General features: G+C 37.5%; 1 pseudogene; it reads right to left on the bottom strand.

Annotated features, from left to right (window-relative positions):
- The window catches only part of LOC107569404 (oxysterol-binding protein 2-like), a 19,630-nt pseudogene extending 5,790 nt beyond the window's left edge, over positions 1-13,840 (bottom strand).
- Positions 13,841-13,897: the final 57 nt, after the last annotated feature.

The following is a 13,897-nucleotide window of genomic DNA, read 5'->3' as shown; positions in this document are numbered from 1 at the left end:
TATTTTACCTGTTCACAGATGGAGCGGTATCCATACTCCTCCACACGGTCCAGCTCATAGGTCTCTCCCAGCAGGGGGTTGAAGGGTTTCCCTGTGCGATGGACGGTGGTTGAATAAGACGAGACGGAGAAGGCGGCCACCAGACACATCTGCTCCAGAGAGGAGTCACAGCATGCCGCCCGGTCCAGGAGCTCGCTGTATTCAAGATCCTCTGTCAAACGCTGCAGCATCGATAAAGGCTCGTTGAAGTTCACCTGGAAGTGAGGATTCAGACACACACAGATATATGTCAGATATATGTATATGATTGGAGTGGTGTGGATTACTTGTGGATTAATATTTTTATCAGCTGTTTGGACTCTCATTCTGACGGCACCCATTCACTGCAGAGGATCCATTGGTGAACAAGTGATGTAATGCTACATTTCTCCAAATCGGTTTTGATGAAGGAACAAGCTCATCTACATCTTTGATTGTCTGAGGATGAGTACATTTTCAGCAAATCGTATTTTTTGGTTGAACTATTTCTTTAATTATAATCATTGGGCACTATCTCCCATAGCTCCTAACTCAGTACTATACAGCACAAGATCTAAGGCTCCTCTTACAGGCATGGGGATTTTAGAGAGCTCCTTTCCAATGCAATTCTTCATGATGCTCCACAGGTTCAGGGAGTAGTTGGGCTTATCTGGGATACGACAGCGTCTGCCCCTGCGCAAGTAGCTACCAGAACCGTCCTGTAAACACAGAGAAAACAGTATAGAGAACAAACATCTTAATTAAGATTAACATTATTTGGCATGTGTGGTTCTGTTTGGATATGTTATGAATAAACAAAGCCCAAACTCACATTGTCATCCTGGCTCCAATTACTGGATAAACTTCCACTGGTCACGTTCTGATTACTGCTCAAGTGTCTGAAACACACACACATACACACACATACACACACACAGAGAAACACAAGTGAGGGCTGAAATACCAAATTGCTTCTTACTGTAAATATGTAATGTACTCACAAGCCACAGGGGAAGATCATTCATTATTCAGGCATAGAGTAGATAAACACTGTACAGATACTGTAAAACAATTTGTTGTGCATAATATTCACAATAACATTATTCCACTTAGCATCCACTTATTTTGGCCAAGAACTGCCCACTTATACAGGAAGAGATCATCTAACTTACACGAAAGCACCACTTAAGGGAAGGTACATCCAAAATCAATGACACCTAAAAATTATTCAAATAATTGTGCAGCAGTCTCAGCACATTAATATGATATGACACATGATGCCCATTTTCCACAAGTTGATATGATTCTTTAGGGTCTTAATGAAAAGTCTGTAACATACTTTGGTTAAAATTTCTCAATTGTACTGTAAAAACAGCTTTTTTCAGATCAAGCCGTTTTTGTAGCGTTTCCGTTTAAATGTTAATGAGCTATGCTGACCCCGCCCCTCTCTTCCGAGCACATTATTAGGAAAGGCGATTTGCAAAGATTCATTACAAAACATTATACTCACTTCTTCTGTAGATGAGGCTGGATCATGAATGATTCGCGCGAACATAGACGCATTTAGGCAGATCGCGGGCGCATTCCCTTCAGAAACAAACGAAATCCACTGCGAGTTCAGCGGCTCAGATATCGGGAGTAAATGACGACTGCTGTTCATTATTACATCCAACAACAGAACACCTCAATCGCTTGTTAGGAGTCATTCTTGTCTACATCTGCTCTGGCGGTGAAACAATGGCGGACTGATGACAGCTCACTCAGGGCGGGTCTAAGGTAAGACGCCAGTCCAGTCTGTGCTGAAACGCTACTGTCGATCAAACTATCATGGGCGGGGCCTGTCTGTGTGACGTCACACAGACAGGTCTCTGAGATCGGTTCGATTTGAGAAAGGGGTAAAGATTTTAGTAGATAAAAAAAAAACACCGGGTGGATTTTTATCATTATAGGGTGGTTGTGTAGACACACTGCCAACACACATTTCAGTTCAAACAACTTGTAAAAGTGCATGTAGCATCCTATGACCCCTTTAAGCGAAATAGTTAAAAAATAGTGTAAATTGTGAAGACTAAGATCACCCTAAGTGAGCTAGTAAAAACTGGGCACTCTGACTAAGCTGAGAAGCTGAGTACAGCCAAACAATCCAATTTGAGCTTGTTATTTTATCAAGCTCTTGTCATTATATGCATCAGATGGTCAGTGAATGGACTGTGATTTCTGGGCCTGTGACTAAAAGCCACTTATCATATATTATCTTTATATATATAAACCTGTGTTGTGAGTGATCGTCTGCAGGCACTGTGATGAAGGCAGGAGAATCTTCCATGGCATCAAAGAACTCTATGTCTTCATTCTCTTCACTGGATTCTCCCTCCGGTGTTCCCTCAGCCCCTTCTGACGATCAACACACGAAAAATCTGGATTTAACGATGGGTCAGCATTATAAAACTGAGTGTTACATTTTAAGCCTAGCCAGTAATAACATACAGAAAGCAAAAAATTATTTTCATGGATTTACATACTTTGTTATGGTGCTTGCATTGCAAAGCCAGTAAAACTAATATAATTCTCAAAATAAAATAATTCATACATTTTCATTTTAATTTTACTTAATACATTTTAATAACAACGGAAAATAAACAATAACACTAGAGTTTAAGAGTTTGTGGTCAGTAAGTTTTTTTTCATGTTTTCAGGAAGTCTCTTGTGCTCACCAACTTATTGAATTTATTTGATCAAAAATACAGTAAAGACAGTAATATTGTGAAATGTTACTATGATTTAAAATAAGTGTTTCTATTTTATTATCTTTTAAAATTTAATTTATTCCTGTGATGTTCAGCATCATTACTCCAGTACAACATTTCTGATTATTATCAGTGTTGAAAACAGTTGTACTGTCTAACATTTTTGTGGAAACATAATCCATTTTTTCCCCCAGGTTTCTTTCATAAATAGAATTTATTTGAAATAGAAATTTTGGTTTATTATTAAAATATCTTTACTGTCACTTTTGATCAATTTAATGCATGCTTGCTGAATAAAACTATTATTTTCTTTAAAAAAAAAACTCAATAGCCCTAAACTTTTTAAGGGTAGTGTACACTAAAACTATTGTATAATTCTTGTAATATAGTCCACATGAGTCAAAATAACAACTTTTAAGGTGTTTTATTGTACTTTTTGTCCTTTTTAAGGCATGACAGCTCCAGTTTATTCTTCACACTCAGTGTAGAGAAAATAGCAGTTTGGACATTCTGCAAAACATCGCATTTTGTGCTCCACAGACAATGAAAAAGCCTCACTATTGTGTGTGCTGGGCGATTCTCTCCAGGCTCTCTCCAGACTGTCGTGCTGTTTGGCTAGCTGCTCGATAGTCTCCTCCAGGTGGTGGCGCTGTTCCCTCTCATACTGTAGAGCGCGCTGCCACCGCCAGCTGTGTGCCTCCGCTAGATCCACAAAGTCCTGGCAGGCCTGTTCCAAAAACCAGTCCAATCATTCAGATTCATCATTCATTTTCTGGTACAGATTCAGCCATTTTTAAAGGGGTCATAGGATGACCATTTTCCACAAGTTGATATGATTCTTTAGGGTCTTAATGAAAAGTCTGTAACATAGTTTGGTTCAAATTTCTCAATGGTAGTGTAAAAAACACCTTTTTTACCCTGTCAAAAACAGCTTTTTTCAGATTAAGCCGTTTTTGTATCATTTTCTTTTAAATGTTAATGAGCTCTGCTGACTCTCAGAGAGACTGTTTACCTATCGTGGGAGGGACCTGTCTGTGTGACGTCACACAGACAGGCATCTGAGATCGGTTCGATTTGAGAAAGGGGTAAAGATTTTAGTAGATAAAAAAAAAAACACACCGGGTGGATTTTTAGCATTATAGGGTGGTTGTGTACACACACTGCCAACACACATTTCAGTTCAAATAACTTGTCAAAGTGCATGTAGCATCCTATGACCCCTTTAAAGATAAAATATGTATTTTTATGCTAAAATGTCCGGTTTAATATGCAGAGTCAACTATAAGTAAGCCATTGAAACTCACATTGATCATAGCATTGGAAGTAATGCGGAAGAGAGTGGCTCGCTCATTGATGGTCTTCAGTTTATCTGCGCCATCAGTGGGGGCCCGCAGGTCCTCCAGTTCACTGAGGGAGCACTGGAGGGCGGCGCCGTGTTTCCCTATGAGCTCGTTGCAGGTGCTGAGGTCTTCAAGCTTGCTGGCCAGAGTCTTGAGCGCCCCCTGGATCAGAGCACGATCTGGCTGGACTAGTGGACCCTCATCACCAGAGTCATCTGCAGAAAAGTTAAATGGAGAGATGCCAAATGAAAAGATATATGTAAGTGCATATAGTAAGCTCAGTTCTTGGACCACTTCTCTTCTCTGTCTACATGGCATCACTAGGTTCTGTCATTCAGAAACATGGCTTTTCATATCACTGCTATGCTGATGACACTCAACTCTACCTCCATCCTCAACTCCAACTCTTATTCCATCCTGATGATCCGACGATAGCTGCTCGCATCTCAGCTTGTCTAACAGACATTTCCTGCTGGATGAAGGACCATCACCTTCAACTCAACCTGGCTAAGACAGAACTGCTTGTGGTTCCATCAAACCCATCGTTTCATCACAATTTCACCATCCAGTTAGGCTCATCAACCATAACTCCTTCAAAAACAGCCAGAAACCTTGGAGTTGGGATTGATAAACTGACTTTCTCAGACCACATTGCTAAAACTGCAGATTTGCTTTATTCAACATCAAGAAGATCAGGCCCTTTCTTTCGGAACATGCTTCACAACTCCTTGTTCAAGCTCTTGTTCTGTCCAGGCTGGACTATTGCAATGCTCCCTTGGCAGGTCTTCCAGCCACTTCTATCAAACCTCTACAATTAATCCAAAATGCCGCTGCAAGATTAATCTTTAATGAGCCGAAAAGAATGCACGTCACACCTCTGTTTATCAATTTGCACAGGCTACCAGTAGCTGCTCGCATTAAATTCAAGGCATTAATGTTTGCCTACAAAACCACTGACTCTGCACCCATTTACCTAAATTCATTACTTCAGACTTATGTGCCCTCTAGAAGCTTGCGTTCTGCAAGTGAACGGCGTATTATTGTGCCATCTCAAAGAGGCACAAAATCACTTTTACAGACTTTTACATTAAATGTTCCCTCCTGGTGGAATGACCTGCCCAACTCAATCCAAATCAAGAATCAGCTAAAAACACATTTCTTCAATTTTTTTTGACCCTCTAACTCTAGCACTCTCTATTCTAATTCTATTCTTTAAATTGCCCCTTTTAGACTTGCACTCTATTCATTTATTAACTGCTTGTTTTCTTTAAAAAAAACACTAGCTTCTCTAATCTTTTTGTATTCTATCTGTTTTCTTTTTATTTATTATACAATTGACAAAAGCAAAAAAAGGCCTCTAACACTAGCTTGCTCTATTCTTTAAAAAAAAATAAAACCTTGCTATGTGTACTGCGTTAAGCTAACTAAGACTTGTTATAGCACTTGCATATCATTGCTCTTTTGTTGGTTTTGATTGCTTCCATTGTCCTCATTTGCTAAATGACTAAATGTAAGTGAAGTGCAGCTCTGTTTTTAATTTTACATGAATGAAAACAAAAAAGTGCTGTCTTTTCGATGGGCTGTATGTACTGTATGTAGGAAAAGCCATCAAAACATTGACAATATGTCTTTCCAAAAAAGTTCCATTAGCTGAACTTTATGGGATTTGAAAAAGTACAAACAATTGAACATATATCCAGTACAGCCTCATTTTCATTTGCGTCAATTTAAATACGCCATGTACTCCGAAAAAGGCACATTGACAGCATGTGACATGCTCTCGATTACCACAGAAAATAATTTAACACATCCAGCCCTCAGCTCATATTTTATTTTAATACTGTGTGAATTATATGAGTGATATTATAAGGATGTATTGTTTAAAAATGTGTTGATTGCCATTTATGTTATATTGCCATTGCACTAAAGCTAAAAGAAATTACTATAATATTATGTGAAAAATATTATTACATATTTCATATTTATTTGTATAGCTTTTAAATCACTACAGGTCCAAAGCAACTTTGAAAGAAGCACAGTTTTAGGGGGTTTGTGGAAACTTTTAGTGGGAAACAAATGTGTTGCTTTAGATCACTATTTATTGTGATAATGATTATGAAAATATATTTGTATAAGTTTTAATTTGTCAAAACAATTATTGTAATAATAATAATAATTGTATCGTAATAATATGAATAATAATGAATATTTCTTTTTTGAATGTTGTCTTTATAATAATATTTTTCTCACATAGCAAAAATAATAGCTCAAGGGGATCGTCATATTTGGGGGTCCTTGGCATTCAAAAGTTTGAAACCCCTGCTACAGACTTCCAACGTAAGCACATTTCTGTATGTGCACTTTTTAATTGTCTTTATTTGTCAAACTGATGGGCAATTCAAAATAAATACCTGTGGTAATCAAAAGTATGGCGCATTCCTTCAAATAAGTGAAGTTATTATGTGTTATGATGTTCTGCAGCCCAAAATTTACTGCAGCGCTGCATGCTGAACTAAAATAACTTTATAAATAGCACAAACACACACAGACGCAGTGCTGGAGGGGTCTGACGTGACAGCTGAGAACTAAAACTGTCCTTTTGTGGATGTCTTTTCAATTACAAGTATATTTTTCAGCCAGGCTTTAAATGGATGCTGAAAAATGACCACAGAGATGAACAGAAGCTGTAATGGGAGGAGATGGCCATCGGAGAAAGAGAGAGAGATAACATGCTCAAACAGACAGAAAGCAATCAGAGGGAGAAAGATCCAGATTTAGATGTCATTATAGAGCTGAAGGACATCACAATTGAATGTGGGCAGTAGATGACTGAATGAGCAAGTGTGAAAGAGAGGCGTCATAATAACCAGCAACCAGATTTCTGTGAATGAACACCGTTACCATGGAAACAAGATCCCATGCAATTGGGAGGATGGCTATTTTTAGAAGCTATAAGGAGAATGAAAAAAACCCACAACAACATGGGCTAATGCGTCTCGCTTTGCCTGCTCTCTCACACAACATGACCATCACTCACTGGACAATAGATGAGAACAGGCTGTAAATTGCATCTTGTAAGACATTTTTGGAAGCACTTGCTTGTATGAGCCTGAGGCGGCTACACGAGGAGATGAGCAGTCCACATGCTGGCACACTGTTAACTGAAACTCACTCAGTCTGTATATCAGAGACTGGAGACAAAAGGGTAGAAACGCGACCTTTAAACGACCTGCTGCACCCTGATCAGATCATCAGGTGACCCGGTCTGTGTCATATGTGAAATATGTTATATCTAAAAAATACGTATCACAGTTCCAGCAAAAATATGAAGCAGCACAACCATTTTCAACATTGATAATAATAATAAAGGTTTCTTGAGCAGCAAATCAGCATATCAGAAAGATTTCTGAAGGATCATGTGACACTGAAGACTGGCGTTACGATGCTGAAAATTCAGCTTTGATCACAGGAATAAATGACATTTTACAATATATTCACATTTAAATGTTAAATTGCACTAATAATTCTCATTACTGTTTTTACTGTATTTTTGATCAAATAAATGCAGCCTAAGTGAGAATATGATTGAGAATACAAAATTATAAAACACTTAAACATTGTTTGCATAATTAATAATAAATAATAATTGATAATACTTCAATAATAATGCATTGATATAAGCTTAACAGTTAGACATAGCCCCTAAAACAGACACAAAAATGAATTTGCAACCATTTACATATCAACTTTTCATAATTTATTACTGAATGATAATAATATTAATATTAAAATATTAATATTTTGTTTTTTGATTTTCACTGTAGTATTATGATTATTTATTGTGGCGAAAAGCATATAAATTAATGTATATACATTTTTCATTTTTTCATTGTAATATTAATTATTTATTATATAGCATTACTTTTATTTACGATGAATTACTTCATTTTTATATAGTCTTATTATTATTTATTTTGTCAATCAGAAAACAAAAATAAACCAGTAACTAAAAATTGGTTCTGGATATTGGTTAATACTGAACAAGGAAAGGAAGTCCATTTATTATAATAAAATAATGCCTGCTTTTGCAACATACTATATACTTACTTTGATCAAACGCATGAGTATCCAAGTAAGGTCAACAAAATTATTTTTGCTAGAAACATTTTTAGAGTATTCTTGAGTTCACACAATATAATACACCGACTCCTGTTAAAAAAAAACTTTTTACAAGTTAGATTATTTTTCAAGTGAGGATCAATTCAAGCAGAACCCATCAGCTGCAAAGATTACACGATCACTGAAATGCCAGCTTCAATCTTTCTACCCAAACTGTAGCGTCTTCAAACTAATCCAAGCAAAAGACTGCAATTTTCTGCTTGCCAAGAAAACAATTGGTGGAAAGTGGATTAGCGTGGATCTCTAGAGAGCAGAATCAAAGAGGAGAGAATGAGAACTCCTCCAGTCTGATGACCCATTTACAGCTATTGTGTGCCTGTGTCTCCTGCCAACGCTGCATCTTACATCACAGAGCCACATCTGCAGACAGAGGGAGTCCTGAAGGTGGGATTAAAATAGAGAGAACGAGAGAGGCTCGCTCAACCTCGGCAGGCGTAAGAGGAAAAGCACCAGCGCTGGAGAATCAATTAAAGATCACCTTCCTCTGACCTGCTGGAGATACACGAGTGACTCATCCCTGAATAACCACACCTAAACTAACAGCGGATCGCAGAACTGGGAAGATCCAACGTGTGGAGGCAAGCGTAAAAGACTGGAAGGATCTTCGAAAACAAGCGAAGGTTAAGTTCACTGGCTGCCTGACAATCCAATTTGTCCCATCAGCCTGCTTACTTTGTATCACAGATAATCTGCTCTGCACCGAGTCGTGTTTCTCACACTTACAACACAACTTACGGACCACACTCAAAGAAGCCTAAATGTGGACTCTTTTGAAACCAAGAATTTGGTGAGCAATCATCGCTCACATTCACTTCAGAAAACGTTCAAATGTAGTTATATTGTTATTAAACATGTAGCATATTATCCAACATTAGCTCAATAGGTTCCCAATTCAAATCCTGAGACTAAGCTGTAAGCACTAAATGTATTTGGCCCATAAAAAAGTAAGTGACCACATGCAAATATAAACAAGTTCTATTAAATGTGAACGGATTGATAGAGTAGCCACAATGTGCTTCAGAGAATCTATAATAATACACTCATTCCCACTCATAACTGATTATTAAAAAAGCTACTGCATACAGAACTTTGAAATCAAGGCTGAAAGGAAAGCTGATTTGGTAAGTGAAACGGACTATTCCATCAAATGCATGTAATACTAGGCTAAAGCATCTATGAAGTCTGAATTTATTTTCCACTAAGACAAATGCTTAATGCCAATCAAACATATGTATTCATAATTTTTCTTACCTTTTCTCGACAGGATCGAATCATTGATAAATACAAAGCGAGCAAAGCTTATTTAGTGAAGATGATGTTAAAATGAAGCGTTCCCTCTCGGTCTCCTCAGTCACATTCCCAGCTTCCCTCCCATCCCTCTCACTCCTGTTTTCCTTCTCACCCTCCCTCTTTCCCCTCACATTCTCCAAGAGGCACAGTGGGTGGAGCTTATATGCTCGTCACTCCATTCAGCAGCACATGATATCATCCGAATGGGAAGGTGTGCAGTATGCAAATTAACCACGTTTGGCATCAAACTGTACAAGAAAAGAGACTCATGTAAATGCAATAATACAGGAGGAGCCGGAAACAGTGTAAAGTGATCTGTCCAATTCAAAGATCAAATATGTTGATATATTTTTAGCTGCAAGACAGTAATGTGTTTTCTCAAGCTAAGAAATAACAAAAACTTGAGAAGTGAAATAAAAAAATAATTATTTTTGAAAATAATAATAATTTATTATTTTCAAATATCGGTAGGAAAACAATGAAATGTGTTTATTAAATGTAACACAAAAAATAAACACATTTTATGCATAATAGTTATGATGAAATAATAATTACTTTGCATATAATTGCGTATTTATAAATATATATATAAAAATAAAATCTTGAACAATGCTACCCCCTAGTGGCATTTGCTTAAACAATGCAATGCTTTTTTCTTTCTTTTTCATTATAGAAAGGGTCTTTTTTTTGGAATAAACAGGGAAATTTATTATATATTATATATAATTTATTATATATATAAATATATATTTTATTTATTTATTTATTTTTTATATATATAAATATAGTGTTCAAAACATAGGAACAAATGTTTTACGTAGGATATCATTTTACTGTGCATTCATGTTCTCAGCCTTTACATGTGAGATCAGATTAAACTGGTTGGTAAATCTGCAATAAATAATATGGAACATGCACTTATTTAAGTGCTTTGAGACAGAAAAGGACATTCCTGTTGAGTTCTACTACATACAATAAAAGGCACGAGAAGGTAAGAATGCATACCTGTTTAAAAATAATGTATATGGTTGACATAAATGTATTATTAAAGCCTGAATACCAAGACAGATTACTTAATAACAAACACGTCGACACCACTTCTCATTCTTTATTATGCCCATTTAACACATTTGAAATATTAGTAAAGTTTTCAAACCTGAAAATGATGGGAATTATCTAGTGAGCAAACGTTATTAAACAAATCCATCATATATTTCATCACATTCATTCAAAGTCACCAACTACAGCTTTGCACACCAACTGCATTCTGGGATGCTTTTGATTGGCACTGTGACCCGTCACTCACCTGAATGGGGCATCATTTGAGTGGCGTTTGCTTTGGCCTGCTGCAGAGCAGAAACCCAGCGCTGGCACTCCCCCTCTGAATACGCCTTCAGGTGGTAGCTCCGCCCCCCACTCGTCAACACAAAGTGACAGGTGTCACCCACCTCTATGTGCACCGTCGCCAAGGTAATCGTGCCTCGGCAGGTGTGTGCCATTTCTGCTTGAGTCCTACAGACACATTTACATATACACAAACACACACAGACATGGGTTTAAGAAGCAGCTAGCTGAAAGTCAGAGATCCACAGCATCACAAACACAGCCATATGCTAGTGATAGTCTGATATATCAGCCAGACGATTAACTGGCCATTTGGGAGATGCTCAGCATAAGTGTGTCAGTTCCAAAATCTACTTGCAGTCTTGACAATAGTTTTAATGCACATTGTGAGTAATTGACCCTGCATCTGGAGTTTGATTGACAGGTGATCTGACCGATCATAACTCCAAATCTGACATTGTTGGAGAGTAGAATGTCGGTGGACGTGAACTTGAAAAATTGTGTATATTGAGGTCTTTCAGTGGTTGAACCAACAAGATATCTTCTGATGTTCATTCATGTTTATTTCCTGCTATAACTAGTAAAGAGGAAGAGATGATCGGTTCACGTGCCGCTTGAACGGAGGCGTTACAGCGATCAGTAATGACACATTAAAGAGCCACAAAATTTGAATTTCTTAATAAATGACAACATTTGAAAGCTGAGACTTTGTTTCCTACTTGTCTGTCGGCGTGTTGTCAGTTTCCTCTTTGCTCCGCAATGTATTTTTCCCTGTGTGAGAACATGATGTGTAGCGTGAGAGCACCATGCCATGGCTTGTCTGACGTAACAACAGTAACTAAGGGGGCGGGTCTTTGCGAAGGGTCAATTATGCTGTAAAAATAATGTACTTTTATTGTTTTACCATTATAAGTGAATTACTATAATTATTGTGTAAAATAATCATCTATTTTTATTATTTTATCATTGAGCGAAATTATTATTGTAAATAATTGAGTAAATACTTATTATCATTATTTTATTATTATGAGCGATTATGCTATAAAAGTTTACTTCTATTATTTTATTACTATGAGTGCATTTAGGCCTTTGATTGTGCTGTAAACAATATTTTTATTTTATTATAATGAGAGAATTTATTAATGAGTAATTATCGTGTAAAATATTTGATTTTATTATGAGAGACTTTATTATTGCGAGTAATTATCGTGTAAAATATTTGTATTATTTTATTATTATGAGTGAATTTGTTATTGTGAATAACTACAAAGTAAAGAATCATAATTTTATTAATATGAGTGACTAAAGTATACTAAGTAATTATTGTGTTAAAAAATATTTCTTTTTATTATTTCGTTATTTTGATTGAATTTACTATTGTCATTACTGTAGAAAATACTGTAAAAGTTTTATTGTTTTAAGTGAATATATCATTAGTGTGCAAATTTTTTTTACATTTGATTTGACTGTATTTACTCATATTTCAGCTATTTTCATCTCATTTGCTATTCCCTAGCATTCTACCATATTTATTTACATTTTATTAGTAGTACCCTCCTCACTAGATCTCAGCATTGCCGTCGACCACTGAAAAACGCCGGTCAAATACAACATAATATGACTGCAGGATTTCTGAGTCCAAGAGTGCTGAATCAGAGCATCATTAATATCAAATCCATACTAAATCCACACTGCAGTATAGCAAGCTAATATTTACAGCTGCAATGACGAAAAGGCCTCTGAAGGGTACAAAAGCAATTATCAAGTGAGAGTAATAACCTTAATAAGATTTAAAATAGAACATACAAAACACACATTAAAATCAGGCATTATTATTTCAGGGAAACAGAGTGTCCCAAAGGTCTCTAATGAAATCAAGGCAAATTTATGACACTGAGCATTTAACTACTTTCTACAGACTGAACTGAAGCACAATGTGTTTTACACCAGGTTTTACACAAATGCAGCTAAAAAGACATTCATGTTTGTTTTTCGCTCAAATTGTTATGCTGGTGATACATTTTAAAAACAGAAGTATGATCAGTGTTCTATAAACATAAATACACTGTATACTATATGCATATTAAATAGTGTTTCTCAGTAAGGCCCTTGAAGCAGGGTGCAAACTTGATCTAGGCTAGATGCTTCAGATGTCCCCATTACTAACTATAAACAGGAGAGGCATTGTTGCAGAATGGGTAGCTAAGGAATGACTAGTGCTTAAATATGTCAAGGGTGCCCACAACACGAGCAAGCCTTTTAATTAAACTTCTGAGCAACTCCTATCCCAAATAAGGTCAAATAATGTACCGCGGGTGAAAAGGGTGACACAGCAAAGTCATGCGCACCGAGAGACTCCAGCGCTCCTCGTGCGCATCAACCCAAACGCAACGCACCTACCTGTAGTACGACAGGAGGCCGTTGCTCAGGACGAACCACCGGCGCTGGTAACCCTTCAGGTAGTTGGTCCATTTAAAGAGCCATCCTTTATAAGTGTCCGGCCCGGGACCCTGCACACCTGAAGGAGACGGAAGGGTCCGCACCACCAGTTCGGTCATGTCGCTGCTGTCTGCCTCACATCTGCCCTCCTCCCGTTAACCTCGCGCGTCCCTTCGCATGAATGCAACACGGTTAGGGCACGAGCGAGGAGAGGCGGCGCTTCTGCGGGATGCGCTGGAAAGCTGATGCTGCTGGGGGTAGATGCATCGCGGACGCACAGATTGCTCAGAATCTGCCAAATGACGCAAAGACATTAGAGAGGAGAACGGGTGCGAGGATGCACAGGCGTGTAAGAGCTAAAGTATGCATCCCGAGATGCGCTTGGCATGAGTGCAGCAGGGCCGATATCGAATAGATTCTTGCTCCCTTGCATTATGGCTTTTGGTGCTGCAAAGTCATGCGGCGTTTTTCCTCTCCGCTTTATATTTGTGTTTCTGAACTGATGTCTTCAACGCAGTGCGCTATACTATCCACGAGAGG

Source organism: Sinocyclocheilus grahami, unplaced genomic scaffold (genome assembly GCF_001515645.1).
Source record: "Sinocyclocheilus grahami isolate Dianchi unplaced genomic scaffold, SAMN03320097.WGS_v1.1 scaffold1342.1, whole genome shotgun sequence".
Taxonomy (NCBI): Eukaryota; Metazoa; Chordata; class Actinopteri; order Cypriniformes; family Cyprinidae; genus Sinocyclocheilus; species Sinocyclocheilus grahami.
The sequence above is the reverse complement of the archived record's forward strand: the minus strand, read 5'-3'. Positions and strand labels throughout refer to the sequence as shown.